A 16,788-nucleotide genomic window follows, 5' to 3' on the forward strand; every position below is an offset into this window, starting at 1 on the left:
CTTAATAAGAGATAAAGTGCATAAGTACATATTCAATACCACAATAGTTTTAAAGCTATTTGTCCCATGAGCTATATATTGTAAAGGTAAAGAATGGAAATTTTAAAGGTAGCACTCAAGCAATTTACTTTGGAATGGCGGAGAAATACCATGTGGTAGGTAGGTATGGTGGACACAAATGGCATAGTGGTTGGCTCAAGGATTTTGGATGCATGAGAAGTATTCCCTCTCGATACAAGGTTTAGGCTAGCAAGGTTATTTGAAACAAACACAAGGATGAAGCGGTGCAGCAAAACTCACATAAAAGACATATTGTAAACATTATAAGACTCTATACCGTCTTCCTTGTTGTTCAAACTCAATACTAGAAATTATCTAGACCTTAGAGAAACCAAACATGCAAATCAGATTTTAGCATGCTCTATGTATTTCTTCATTAAAAAGTGCAAAGTATATGATGCAAGAGCTTAAACATGAGCACAACAATTGCCAAGTATCACATTATTCAAGATATTATACCAATTACCACATATATCATTTTCCGATTCCAACCATATAACAATTTAACGAAGAAGAAACTTTGGCCATGAATACTATGAGTAAAGCCTAAGGACATATTTGTCCATATGCAACAGCGGAGCGTGTCTCTCTCCCACACAATGAATGCTAGGATCCAACTTTATTCAAACAAAACAAAAACAAAAACAAACCGACGCTCCAAGTAAAGTACATAAGATGTGACGGAATAAAAATATAGTTTCAGGGGAGGAACCTGATAATGTTGTCGATGAAGAAGGGGATGCCTTGGGCATCCCCAAGCTTAGACGCTTGAGTCTTCTTGATGTATGCAGGGGTGAACCACCGGGGCATCCCCAAGCTTAGAGCTTTCACTCTCCTTGATCATAGTGTATATCATCCTCCTCTCTTGATCCTTGAAAACTTCCTCCACACCAAACTCAAAACAAACTCATTAGAGGGTTAGTGCATAATCAAAATTCACATATTCAGAGGTGACACAATCATTCTTTATACTTCTGGACATTGCACAAAGCTACTGAAAGTCAATGGAACAAAGAAATCCATCTAACATAGCAAAACAGGCAATGCAAAATAAAAGGCAGAATCTATCAAAACAGAACAGTTCGTAAAGACGAATTTTTAACAGGCACCAGACTTGCTCAGATGAGAAAACTTAAAACTAATGAAAGTTGAGTACATATCTGAGAATCACTCACGTAAATTGGCATAATTTTCTGAGTTACCTACAGAGAATTTCACCCAGATTCGTGATAGCAAAGAAAACTGTTTCTGCGCAGTAATCCAAATCTAGTATCTTACTTCTATTAGAGACTTTACTTGGCACAACAATGCAATAAAACTAAGATAAGGAGAGGTTGCTACAGTAGTAAACAACTTCCAAGACTCAAATATAAAACAAAAGTACTGTAGTAAAAACATGGGTTGTCTCCCATAAGCGCTTTTCTTTAACGCCTTTCAGCTAGGCGCAGAAAGTGTGTATCAAGTATTATCAAGAGACGGTGCATTGATATCTTTAGCTCCCTCATCTGCAGTGGTACTAAGGGCTTTGTCAATTTTAGGCCTATAATAATTTTTTGGTTTAGGCACCTTAGAGACATACATAAACTTTTGCTCCTTACCCACATAAGCTTTCTCCTTATACTTAAAAGAAGAAAAAGTTGAACCCAAGGTTCCCATAGCTTCTTCAAGTTTACCAATCCTATTGATTTGATTATCATGGACAACACAAGTTCCTAGAACACTAATTCTTTCATCAATTCCTCCTAAGGATTTATCAAGTTCATCAGTTTTATCAAGCAACATTTCCAATTTAGTTTCAACGCTTGGAAAATTTTTCTCTATGGTTTCCAATTTTTTCATAACGTCCTCAAGAGAGATTTCACTTTTAGTTTCATTACAGGTGGTATTCCAACTAGACTCTCAATGATGCAACTAGCTTCTAAAGCAGGAGTACCTAGGAAATTACCCCCCGAAAGAGTATCAAGAACATACCTATTCCAACTAGATATACCAACATAAAAGTTCCTAAGTAGGATAATAGTGGAGTGTTTCTTAGTGCACCTATGATGAGCATCACTAATTCTATACCAAGCATCTTTAAAACTTTCTCCACCTTGTTGTTTAAAAGAACGAACTTCAACTTCAGGATTACTCATTTTAGCAGCAGTAAATAAAGTAAACTAGATAAAGTAAATGCAAGTAACTAATTTTTTTGTGTCTTTGATATAGCAAACAAGATAGTAAATAAAGTAAAACTAGCAACTAATTTTTTTTGTGTTTTGATTTAGTGCAGCAAACAAAGTAGTAAATAAAATAAAGCAAGACAAAAACAAAGTAAAGAGATTGGATTGTGAAGACTCCCCTTGCAGCGTGTCTTGATCTCCCCGGCAACGGCGCCAGAAAATATGCTTGATAGCGTGTATACACACGTCCGTTGGGAACCCCAAGAGGAAGGTGTGATGCGTACAGCAGCAAGTTTTCCCTCAGTAAGAAACCAAGGTTTATCGAACCAGTAGGAGCCAAGAAGCACGTTGAAGGTTGATGGCGGCGAGATGTAGTGCGGCGCAACACCAGGGATTCCGGCGCCAACGTGGAACCTGCACAACACAACCAAAGTACTTTGCCCCAACGAAACAGTGAGGTTGTCAATCTCACCGGCTTGCTGTAACAAAGGATTAGATGTATAGTGTGGATGATGATTGTTTGCAGAAAACAATAGAACAAGTATTGCAGTAGATTGTATTCGATTAAAAGAATGGACCGGGGTCCACAGTTCACTAGAGGTGTCTCTCCCATAAGATAAATAGCATGTTGGGTGAACAAATTACAGTTGGGCAATTGACAAATAGAGAGGGCATGACAATGCACACATGACATGATGAGTATTGTGAGATTCAATTGGGCATTACGACAAAGTACATAGACCGCTATCCAGCATGCATCTATGCCTAAAAAGTCCACTTTCAGGTTATCATCCGAACCCCTTCCGGTATTAAGTTGCAAGCAACAGACAATTGCATTAAGTATGGTGCGTAATGTAATCAATAACTACACCCTCGGACATAGCATCAATGTTTTATCCCTAGTGGCAACAGCACATCCACAACCTTAGAACTTTCTCACATCGTCCCCATTTAATGGAGGCATGAACCCACTATCGAGCATAAATACTCCCTCTTGGAGTTACTAGCAAAAACTTGGCCAGAGCCTCTACTAACAACGGAGAGCATGCAAGATCATAAACAACACATAGGTAATAGATTGATAATCAACATAACATAGTATTCTCTATCCATCGGATCCCAACAAACACAACATATAACATTACAAATAGATGATCTTGATCATGTTAGGCAGCTCACAAGATCCGACAATGAAGCACAATGAGGAGAAGACAACCATCTAGCTACTGCTATGGACCCATAGTCCAGGGGTGAACTACTCACTCATCAATCCGGAGGCGACCATGGCGGTGTAGAGTCCTCCGGGAGATGAATCCCCTCTCCGGCAGGGTGCCGGAGGCGATCTCCTGAATCCCCCGAGATGGGATTGGCGGCGGCGGCGCCTCAGTAAGGTTTTTCCGTATCGTGGCTCTCGGTCCTGGGGGTTTCGCGATGGAGGCTTTAAGTAGGCGGAAGGGCAGAGTCGGAGGAGTCACGGGGGCCCCACACGCCAGGGCCGCGCGGGCCCCCCCTGGGCCGCGCCGCCCTAGTGTGGCGGCGCCCCGTGGCCCCACTTCGTCTCCCCCTAGGTCTTCTGGAAGCTTCGTGTGAAAATAGACCCCTGGGCGTTGATTTCGTCCAATTCCGAGAATATTTCCTTACTAGGATTTCTACCAAAAACAGCAGAAAACAGCAACTGGCTCTTCGGCATCTCGTTAATAGGTTAGTGCCGGAAAATGCATAATAATGACATATAATGTATATAAAACATGTGAGTATCATCATAAAAGTAGCATGGAACATAAGAAATTATAGATACGTTTGAGACGTATCACTAATTCTCAAAGAGAAAATTTTAGCAGGACGATAATATCTACCAATGAAAGCATCCTTACATTTAGTCCATGAATCAATACTATTCTTAGGCAGAGATAGCAACCAATGTTTAGCTCTTCCTCTTAATGAGAAAGAAAACAATTTTAATTTTATAATGTCACCATCTACATCCTTATACTTTTGCATTTCACATAGTTCAACAAAATTATTAAGATGGGCAGCAGCATCATCAGAACTAACACCAGAAAATTACTCTCTCATAACAAGATTCAGTAAAGCAGGTTTAATTTCAAATAATTCTGCTGTAGTAGCAGGTGGAGCAATAGGTGTGCATAAGAAATCATTATTATTTGTGTTTGTGAAGTCACACAACTTAGTATTTTCAGGAGTATTCATTTTAGCAATAGTAAATAAAGTAAACTAGATAAAGTAAATGCAAGTAACTAATTTTTTTGTGTTTTTAATAGAGAATGCAAACAAGATAGTAAATAAAGTAAAACTAGCAACTAATTTTTTTGTGTTTTGTTTTAGTGCAGCAAATAAAGTAGTAAATAAAAGTAAAGCAAGACAAAAACAAAGTAAAGAGATTGGAAGTGGAAGACTCCCCTTGCAGCGTGTCTTAATCTCCCCGGCAACGGCGCCAGAAAATATGCTGCTAGCGTACAGTTGACGTAGGCGTAGTAGCTTTCTTGTGACGGTAAAGCACTCGTCCGTTGGGAACCCCAAGAGGAAGGTATGATGTGTACAGCAGCAAGTTTTCCCTCAGTAAGAAACCAAGGTTTATCGAACCAGTAGGAGCCAAGAAGCACGTTGAAGGTTGTTGGTGGCGGAGTGTAGTGCGGCGCAACACCAGGGATTCCGACGCCAACGTGGAACCTGCACAACACAATCCAAGTACTTTGCCCCAACTTAAAAGTGAGGTTGTCAATCTCACCGGCTTGCTGTAACAAAGGATTAGATGTATAGTGTGGAAGATGATTGTTTGCAGAAAACAGTAAAACGAGTATTGCAGTAGATTGTATTCGATTAAAAGAATGGACCGGGGTCCACAGTTCACTAGAGGTGTCTCTCCCATAAGAAATAGCATATTGGGTAAACAAATTACAGTTGGGCAATTGACAAATAAAGAGAGCATAACAATGCACATACATGATATGATGAGTAGTGTGAGATTTAATTGGGCATTACGACAAAGTACATAGACCGCTATCCAGCATGCATCTATGCCTAAAAAGTCCACCTTCAGGTTATCATCCGAACCCCCTCCAGTATTAAGTTGCAAACAACAGATAATTGCATTAAGTATGGTGTGTAATGTAATCAACAAATACATCCTTAGATATAGAATTGATGTTTTATCCCTAGTGGCAACAGCACATCCACAACCTTAGAGGTTGCTGTCACTCCCCCAGATTCAATGGAGGCATGAACCCACTATCGAGCATAAATACTCCCTCTTGGAGTTACAAGCAATGACTTGGCCAGAGCCTCTACTAGCAACGGAGAGCATGCAAGATCATAAACAACACATATATAGATTGATAATCAACATAGCATAGTATTCAATATTCATCGGATCCCAACAAACGCACATGTAGCATTACAGATAGATGATCTTGATCATGTTAGGCAGCTCACAAGTGTACGATAACGTTGCATAGAAAACAAAAAATTTCCTACCGCGAACACGCAATCCAAGCCAAGATGCAATCTAGAAGACGGTAGCAACGAGGGGGTATCGAGTCTCACCCTTGAAGAGATTCCAAAGCCTACAAGATGAGGCTCTTGTTGCTGCGGTAGACGTTCACTTGCCGCTTGCAAAAGCGCGTAGAAGATCTTGATCACGATCGCTTCCGGCGCCACGAACGGGCAGCACCTCCGTACTCGGTCACACGTTCGGTTGTTGATGAAGACGACGTCCACCTCCCCGTTCCAGCGGGCAGCGGAAGTAGTAGCTCCTCTTGAATCCGACATCACGACAGCGTGGTGTCGGTGGTGGTGGAGAAGTCCGGCGGAGCTTCGCTAAGCGTGCGGGACGTGGTGGAGGAGAGAGGCCGCTAGGGTTTGGGGAGAGGGGGCGCCAGCCACTATAGGGGTGCGGCCACCTTGTGGTTCTTGGGTGGCCGGCCCCCTCCCCTTGGCCCCTCATTATATAGGTGGAACCCCAAGTGTTGGTCTCCAAGTCTTCGAATAAGACCCGAACCAAAAACCTTCCATATGGTGGGGAAACCTACCCAAGCTAGGATTCCCACTAGAGGTGGGAGTTCCACCTCCCATATGGGGGGGTGGCCGGCCCCCTAAGGGGGAGTCCACTTGGGACTCCACCCCCACTAGGGTTGGACGGCCATGGAGGTGGAGTCCCATGTGGACTCCACCTTCCTTGGTGCTTTCTTCCGGACTTTTCTAGAACCTTCTAGAACCTTCCATAGAACCTTCCGCATCATTTTAATTCACATAAAATGACATCCTATATATGAATCTTATTCTCCGGACCATTCCGGAACTCCTCGTGATGTCCGGGATCTCATCCGGGACTCCGAACAAATATTCGAACTCCATTCCTTATTCAAGTTCTACCATTTCAACATCCAACTTTAAGTGTGTCACCCTACGGTTCGTGAACTATGCGGACATGGTTGAGTACTCACTCCGACCAATAACCAATAGCGGGATCTGGAGATCCATAATGGCTCCCACATATTCAACGATGACTTTAGTGATCGAATGAACCATTCACATACAATACCAATTCCCTTTGTCACGCGATATTTTACTTGTCCGAGGTTTGATCTTCGGTATCACTCTATACCTTGTTCAACCTCGTCTCCTGACAAGTACTCTTTACTCGTACCGTGGTATGTGGTCTATTATGAACTTATTCATATGCTTGCAAGACATTAGATGACATTCCACCGAGAGGGCCCAGAGTATATCTATCCGTCATCGGGATGGACAAATCCCACTGTTGATCCATATGCCTCAACTCATACTTTCCGGATACTTAATCCCACCTTTATAACCACCCATTTACGCAGTCGTGTTTGGTGTAATCAAAGTACCTTTCCGGTATAAGTGATTTACATGATCTCATGGTCATAAGGACTAGGTAACTATGTATCGAAAGCTTATAGCAAATAACTTAATGACGAGATCTTATGCTACGCTTAGTTGGGTGTGTCCATTACATCATTCATATAATGATATAACCTTGTTATTAATAACATCCAATGTTCATGATTATGAAACTAATCATCCATTAATCAACAAGCTAGTTAAGAGGCATACTAGGGACTCTTTGTTGTTTACATATCACACATGTATCAATGTTTCAGTTAATACAATTATAGCATGGTATATAAACATTCATCATAAACATAAAGATATATAATAACCACTTTTATTATTGCCTCTTGGGCATATCTCCAACAGTCTCCCACTTGCACTAGAGTCAATAATCTAGATTACATTGTAAGGTACCTAACACCCATGGCACTTTGGTGTTGGTCATGCTTTGCCCTAGGGAGAGCTTTAGTCAACGGATCTGCTACATTCGGATCGGTGTGTACTTTGCAAATCTTTACTTCTCCATCTTCGATGTACTCGCGAATCGAATGAAAACGCAGCTTGATATGCTTCAGCCTCTTGTGTGACCTTGGTTCTTGTGCATTGGCGATGGCACCCATGTTGTCACAGTAGATGACTAATGGGTCCAATGCACTAGGAACCACACCGAGCTCTACAATGAACCTCTTCATCCATACCGCTTCTGATGAAGCCTCTGAAGCCGCTATGTACTCCGATTCTGTTGAAGACTTCGCCACCGTGCACTGCTTTGAGCTTGCCCAGCTCTTCGCAGCACCATTCAATATAAACACGTGCCCAGGCTGTGACTTAGAGTCATCGGGATCGTTGTTCCAACTTGCATCGGTGTAACTGGTTACAACGAGCTCTTGGTCACCTCCATAACAAAGAAACATATCCTTGGTTCTTTTCAAGTACTTCGGGATATTCTTGACCGCTGTCCAGTTGTTCCATTCCTGGATCACTTTGATATCTGCTAGTCAAACCGACGGCATGTGCTATATCCGGTCTAGTACATAGCATGGCATACATGATAGAGCCTATCGCCGAGGCATAGGGGATCCGACTCATCCTTTCTCTTTCTTCTGCGTAGCCGGTCCTTGAGTCTTACTCAAGACCTTGCACTGTAACATAGGTAAAAATCCTTTCTTACTTTCGTCCATTCTAAACTTCTTTAGAATCTTGTCCAGTATGTACTTTGTGATAGCCCTATTAGGCGTCTTGATCTATCTCTATAAATCTTGATGCCTAATATATACGATGCTTCACCAAGGTCTTTCATTGAAAAACTATTATTCAAATAACCTTTTACCTTTGCTTAATAGTTCTATATCATTCCCAATCAACAATATGTCATCTACATATAATATCAGGAATGCTACAGAGCTCCCACTCACTTTCTTGTAAATACAAGCCTCTCCATGACACTGTATAAACCCGAAGTCTTTGATCACTTTATCAAAGCGTCGGTTCCAACTTCTCGATGCTTGCTTCAGTCCATAAATTGAACGCTGAAGTTTGCATACTTTGTCGACATTTTTAGGATCGACAAAACCTTTGGGTTGTACCATATACAACTCTTCCTCAATGTCTCCATTAAGGAACGCCGTTTTGACATCCATACTCAAATCTCATAATCGAAAAATGCAGCTATTGCTAACAAAATCCTCACAGATTTTAGCTTCGCTACAGGTGAGAAAGTCTCATCGTAGTCAACACCTTGAATTTGTCGAAAACCCTTTGCGACAAGTCGAGCTTTATAGACAGTAATATTACCATCAGCATCTGTTTTTCTCTTGAAGATCCATTTATTCTCGACAGCCTTTCGGCTATCAGGTAAGTCTACCAAAGTCCATACTTTGTTATCATACATGGATCCCATTTCGGATTTCATGGCTTCTTGCCATTTGTTGGAATCTGGGCTCATCATCGCTTCTTCATACGTCGCAGGGTCCTCATCATTGTTGTCCACAATCATGACATTTAGACAAGGATCATACCAATCAGGAGTGGCACGTTCCCTTGTCGATCTGCGAGGTTCAGTAGCTATCTCGTTTGAAGTTTCATGATCATTATCATTAGCTTCCTCTGTTGTTGGTGTAGGCGGCATAGGAACAACTTCCGGTACTGCGCTACTCTGATCAACTAGTGAAGATTCATCAATCTCATCGAGTTCTACTTTTCTTCCAGTCACTTCTTTAGTGAGAAATTCTTTCTCAAGAAAGGTTCCATTCTTAGCAACAAAGATTTTGCCTTCGGATCTGTGATAGAAAGTGTACCCTATAGTTTCCTTAGGGTATCCTATGAAGACGCATTTCTCCGCTTTGGGTTCTAGCTTGTCCGGTTGTAACTTCTTTACATAGGCTTCGCAACCCCAAACTTTAAGGAACGACAGCTTAGGTTTCTTGTTAAACCATAATTCATACGGTGTCGTTTCAACGGATTTTGATGGTGCTCTATTTAAAGTAAATGCGGCTGTCTCTAATGCATATCTCCAAAAAGATAACGGCAAATCAGTAAGAGACATCATAGAACGAACCATATCTAAGAGAGTTCGATTACGACGTTCGGACACACCGTTACGTTGTGGTGTTCCCGGCGGTGTCAATTGTGAAAGTATTCCGCATTTCTTTAAATGCATGCCAAACTCATAACTCAGATATTCACCTCCGCGATCAGATCGTAGAAATTTGATCTTCTTGTTACCTTGATTTTCTACTTCACTTTGGAATTCCTTAAACTTCTCAAAAGTTTCGGATTTATGTTTCATGAAATAGATATACCCATATCTACTCAGATCATCTGTGAAGGTTAGAACATAACGATAACCACCGCGCGAGGCTACACTCATTGGTCCACACACATCGGTATGTATGATTTCCAATAAATCTGTAGCTTGCTCCATAATACCAGAGAATGGAGTCTTAGTCATTTTTCCCATTAGACATGCTTCGCATCTATCAAGTGACTCAAAGTCAAGTGATTCAAGCAATCCATCGGTATGGAGTTTCTTCATGCGTTTCACTCCAATATGACCAAGACGACAGTGCCACATATAAGTAGAATTATCATTTAATTTAATTCGCTTAGCATCAATGTTATGTATATGTGTATCACTACTATCGAAATCTAACAGAAATAAGCCATTCTTTTCAGGTGCTCGACCATAAAAGATATTATTCATAAAAATAGAACAACCATTATTCTCAGACTTGAATGAATAACTGTCTTGCATTAAACAAGATCCAGATATAATGTTCATGCTCAACGCGGGTACAAAATAACAATTATTTAGGCTTAAAACTAATCCCGAAGGTAGATGTAGAGGAAGTGTGCCGACAGCGATCACATCGACTTTGGATCCATTTCCAACGCGCATCGTCACTTCATCCTTTAGTAGTCTTCGTTTATTCTTTAGTTCCTGTTTCGAGTTACAAATATGAGCAACCGAACCAGTATCAAATACCCAGGTACTAGTACGAGAACCAGTAAGATAAACATCTATAACATGTATATCAGATATACCTTCCTTCTTCTTCTTGACAAGGCCGCTCTTCAGATCCGCCAAATACTTGGAGCAATTACGCTTACAGTGTCCCTTCTCCTTGCAGTAATAGCACTCAGCATCAGGTTTAGGGCCAGTCTTAGGTTTCACAGGAGGCGTGGCAGCTTTCTTGCCACCCTTCTTGAATTTGCCTTTAGACTTGCCCTGTTTCTTGAAACTGGTGGTCTTGTTGACCATCAACACTTGGTGCTCTTTCTTGATCTCAATCTCAGCAGCTTTGAGCATGGAGAAGAGTTCAGGTAACTCTTTGTTCATGTTCTGCATATTGTAGTTCATCACAAAGTTCTTGTAACTAGGTGGCAGTGATTGAAGTATACGATTAATCCCCAGTCTGTTAGGAATAACTATTTCCAAGTCACTGAGTTTCTTCGCATGCCCGGTCATAACGAGCATGTGCTCACTAACGGAGCTACCTTCTTCCATCATGCAACTGAAGAAGTGTTTCGATGCTTCATAGCATTCTACGGCCGCATGAGTTTCAAAAATAGTCTTCAACTCTTTTATCAACTCATGTGGATTGTGGTGCTCAAAATGTTTTTGAAGATCGACTTCCAGACTGCATAGGATGGCACACTGAACTTGAGAGTACCGAGTTTTCCGAGTCGCGTAAACATTCTTTACTTCATCGGTTTCTGTTTCTGCAGGAGGGTCACCTAGCGGTGCATCAAGCACATATTGCAGATTTCCGCCAGCGAGGAAAATCCTCACATGACGGAACCAGTCGGTGAAGTTGCTACCGTTGCTCTTAAGCTTTTCTTTTTTTAGGAACTGGTTAAAATTGATTGGGGACGCCATATCTACAACATATATTTGCAATAGTTTAGACTAAGTTTATGACAAATTGAGTTCAAATTTTAATTCAACTTAGTTAAAAACTAGGTGAACTCCCACTCAAAACAATATCCCTCGCATTGTCTTAGTGATCACACGAACCAAATCCACCGCACCTAAGTCCGATCATCACGAGACAAGGTGTGATTTCAATGGCGAACATTCAAAGTGTTCATCATATCAACCATATGATTCATGCTCTACCTTTCGGTATCTCGTGTTTCGAGACCATGTCTGTACATGCTAGGCTCGTCAAGGCCACCTTAGTATCCGCATGTGCAAAACTGTCTTGCACCCGTTGTATGCACTTGTTGATTCTATCACACCCGATCATCACGAGATGCTTCGAAACGACAAGTCTTGGCAACGGTGCTACTTGTTGACGTCAGAAACCCACCGACGGGCAGCGACGGGTCAACACCGTAGAGCCGGGAAGAGCCTAGAGCTGCGGCTGGCTGAGACCCCTCCGAGCGACGGCCCGCAAAGCACTTCTGGTCACACGTCCGATGCTGGGTGCAAGGGCGTGCCACCTGACCTATACCTGGCCAGGAAGGTGATGGAAATGCCTTGCTTAATTTCCTGCATGGCATACACGTAAACATTAAATACGAGCCTCGATCGGCTCTCAGGTTATCCTGTGAATCGGCTCAAGGAGCCGATCCACCCATGATTCGTACGGGGTGCACGAATATATGGTGGTCCTGCTTGATCAAGATAAAGCTAATGAGATCTACGACGATTTAGGGTTTTCACCGCATAATCGGATCATCCTACTCCAGGTTGGGCCTCGCGGCCACGCACGGTGCTCGTAAGCCGATCCTAAACAAGGCCTAAAAACCAACACGAAGTTGATCCCCGGAACATCCTGTTTAGGACTTGCGAACGCCACCCTACGTGCCGCTGGATCCTCCCCCCCTTTGTAAGGCCTAACTATTGCAGATATTAAACTAATCCTTGTAGAACAAGGAGCAATCGTAACGGATCAGATCTACTAAATAATGATCAAGCGGGGTGCCGCCCCCCCACCAGAGATAGGTGTGAGGGCGGCTAGACATGCAAGGGTTGCACTACGTAAGCATTTTATACGAAGCACAATGCTAACCCAAACACAACTATGATAACTACCTTGCTCTCCAACAACAAGGCTTCGATTTAGCAACGCATGAACAACGTGGAGCTTGTGCTGCCTAGATCGCAAGATGCGATCTAGGCAGCATGTCGCTTACCGGATAGAAACCCTCGAGACGAAGGAGTTGGCGATGCGCCGAGATTGGTTTGTTTGGTTGAACGTGAGTTGTTGTTTATTCCAAAAACCCTAGATACATATTTATAGTCCAAGGGACTTTCTAATCCAAGCGTGCACCTAACCGTGCACGGGTAAAACTCTAACTTCTAAACCGACACGTAATCTAATATTTTACAGATACAAAGGCAAACGAGCCCAAACTTTGCATGTAAGGCCGATTCACGTATTTCTTCTATATATATATCTTCAAGTCCATCTCGATCGCGGCCCACTTCTGACTCGGTCAAATTCTGGTGATAACACATGCCCCCCTGGTTTTGGAAATGACATTTCCAAAATCATTACGCTTTCTATCGTCGGGTCATGTCGTGGCAGAGCAGAACCGTCGCAGCATTCTTCATCATGATGCCCTGTCTTCTCAACTGTTCTACGTGATTTGACCGTTGTCCTTGGGCACTGCCTCCTTGGAAACTGTAATGGCATTAAATTTCCACCAAGCTTCCATTATTTAACCGTGCCGATCGATTAGCCCTCTTCATCCTCTGTTCTGGCCACTGGCACCCAAAAATCCCTCTCCTCCTGTAGCAATGTCTTCCTCTTCCTCTTCTCCCTCGTCGGTCTTTCATGATTCCTCCCCCTCCCGCGAGCCGACGCTGGAATGGGGTTCGTTGGCGGCGCACGACATCCTCGCCCCGACGACGTGGGACAAGGAGGAACACGATTCCTCCATCTGGTCTGAGGATGACAAATCCCTGACCGACGGCGAGGGCGACCTTCAATTCCTCATCGAAGAGGAAGAGGCGGCAGAGAGCGAAGATGACCGCTTCTCCTGGGATGACCTCACCTCCTCCGAGGAAGAGGCGGAGGAAGACGATGACGATGACGACTCCCTTGAAGGCTACCCACCAGCGAAGCGCCTCCGCACCTGGTGGGATGACGACGGCGAGGATGACGACGAGGAAGATGAGGCTCCCGTAGAAGGCTGCGGGAGCTCCGATGAGGAGCCTCTCAGCAGCTGCGCCGGAGGCAGCGACGACGAGGGCAGCCACAGCCCCTAGATTAGGGACCAGTAGTAGTAGCTGGCTTTTGCCCTTTTCTACCTTGAGCAATCGGCTCTTTCTTTGTAAGGAATCCCCTTATTAATGCAGAAAAAATCCCTTAATTAACTTCGCTTCCTTGTTAACCTTGCCGATTGTCGAATGGCGTTGTCATACAGGGAGCCGATAGCAGATCATCGGCTCACATTGCTGTCCGAGGCCAAGCTGTTGCCTAAACACCTCAACAGGCCTAATTCTCGTCCAAACCACCAGATTGAATCCCTCGGCAACCATTAGAAGATTCGTATCTCATATCACGATTTCTGGTCTGAACCGATTCCGTTAACTTGTTAATCTGAGATATTCCTCTAGAGTCGATATCAGTGTATCGGCTTTGTTTTTCTGAAGCCGATGCCCGTGCATCGGCTGTATTTGCATACTATTATCTCCATACATTTCTCAAGTCGATGTCTGCGCATCGGCTGTGATGATTTTTTTTTACTGGCCGATTTTTAAATCGGCCCCCACATCTTACTGCCCGTCGTCACATCTTACTGCCCGTCGTCCCACATGCTTGGGAAATATTTCTTGAGGTGTTGACCATTGACAGCCACTGGGAACTTTTCGCCGCTCAACTCCTCCAGCATGTATGCATTACCCTTCAACGCCTGGACAACTTTGTACGGACCGTGCCAATTAGGAGACCATTTACCATATGCCTTATCCCTGGTTCCCAATGGCAACACAGCTTCCCATACTAGATCACCAACTTGGAATTCCTTTGGTCTAACCTTTTTATTGTAGGCACGAGCCACCCTGGCCTTGTTCTCCTTAATCTTCTCCAACGACCAAAGCCTAAGTTCTGTTGCGTCCTCAATAGTGTCGCTCATCAAAGCTGCATATTCCTCAGCTGTCAGATCATTCTGAAACGTGACACGTCTTGATCCAGCCGTAATTTCCCAAGGCAATACGGCTTCCTGTCCGTAGACAAGCTGGTACGGCGAAGTCTTTATAGCTCCATGGCACGACATGCGGTAGGCCCATAATGCTTCTGATAACTTCTCATGCCAATCCTTAGGGTTCTCGTCAATTTTTCTCTTGATCAGCTTGATCAGACTCTGATTGGACGCCTCAGCCTGCCCGTTAGCTTGAGCATAGTACGGGGATGATCGGATCAGTTTAATCCCCAGGTCATCGCAGAACTTCCTGAATTCTTTAGAAGTAAAGACCGAACCTCCATCGGTCGTGATAGTTTGGGGAATCCCGAACCTATGAATGACGTGTTCTTTCACAAACTTGATCACATCTTCTGATTTCACCTTTTTCATAGGGACGGCTTCCACCCACTTGGTGAAGTAATCTGTGATAACCAAAATCCATTCATGTTTTTTACTTGACGCCGGATGGATTTTGCCGATCATATCCATGCCCCACCCCCGAAACGGCCAAGGCTTGATGATAGGGTTCATCGCCGATGCTGGCACCATCTGAATCTTTCCAAACATCTGACACGCTTGGCACCCCTTGTAATAATTGAAGCAATCTTCAAGCATAGTGGGCCAATAAAACCCTGATCGCCTGATCAACCACTTCATCTTATGAGCCGACTGATGCGTTCCACAGGCGCCTTCATGCACCTCATGTAAGAGCCGATTAGACTCAGTCGGTCCTAGGCACTTGAGTAGCAACCCTTCCAATGTCCTGTAGAACATGTCGTCTCCTATAAGGACATACTTCATGGCTTTGTATCTTACCCGTTTAGGTGCCCCCCGAGCCGAATCTTTTAAATAATCGAAGATCTCGGCTCTCCAATCATCCTGTTCCAGGAATTGTATCTGAACTTCTGATCCGTCAGCTGTATCTATGTAGCCTGACGCCATTTGTGCGAGATTGTTGGCCTCGGTATTTTGGGATCTTGGGATCCAATTAAAGTTGATGTACCGAAACTGTGTCATCAACTCACGGCATTCCACCCAATATGGGAAAAGCGATTCACTTTCGCAATTATATTCATCCGTGAGCTGGTTAATCACCAACTTTGAGTCTCCAAAGAGCTCTACAGCTTCCGCTCCAGCTTCCAATAGCAACTCCATTCCCTTACGTATTGCCTCATATTCTGCTACGTTGTTGGTGCAAGGGGTAGACAATCTGATGGAGAAGGAGTATTCTGCCCCCCCGAGGCGACACGAGCAGAATGCCGATGCCACAACCGTCGTCACAAACCGATCCATCAAAGAACATAGCCCATGCACGTATAGATAGTGCTGCTATATTGGTACTGATCCGTTCAACGATAAGATCGGCCAACGCTTGGCCCTTGACTGCCTTCGCAGGCTGGTACCGGAGATCAAATTCTGACAGCGCAAACATCCACTTACCGAGTCGGCCTTTCAAAACAGGGGCCGACAACATGTGCTTGACAATGTCTGATTTACAGATGACGATGATCTCTGCCGTCAAAAGGATGTGATGAAGCTTGGTGCAGGTAAAGAACAGGCAGAGGCAAAGTTTCTCGACCTCAGGATATCTTGTCTCCGCGTCCAGCATCCTCCTGCTGAGGTAGAAAACGACTTTCTCAACGCCATCGTAGAGTTGCACCACCACCGAAGCGATGGACGTGTCAGCTACTGACAGGTAGATGTAGAACGGCCTGTCTTGCTGGGGCGGAACTAGCACAGGCGGCGTCGTCAGATATCGCTTAATCTCATCAAACGCCTGTTGCTGTTCTGCCCCCCAGTGAAACTCGTCGTCAGATTTAGTCTTCACCAGCGCCATGAACGGCTCTATTCGTCCTGACAGATTAGAGATGAACCGCCGGACAAAATTGATCTTGCCGATGAGGCGTTGGAGCTCCTTTTTCGTGGTTGGCGGCTGCATGGTACGCACCGCCTCCTGACTTTTCAGGCCGATCTCAATTCCCTGTTCATGAACCAGAAAACCTAGGAATTGACCAGCCGTCACGCCAAAGGCACACTTCTTCGGATTCATTCT

This window comes from Lolium perenne, chromosome 6 (assembly GCF_019359855.2).
Source record: "Lolium perenne isolate Kyuss_39 chromosome 6, Kyuss_2.0, whole genome shotgun sequence".
NCBI lineage: Eukaryota > Viridiplantae > Streptophyta > Magnoliopsida > Poales > Poaceae > Lolium > Lolium perenne.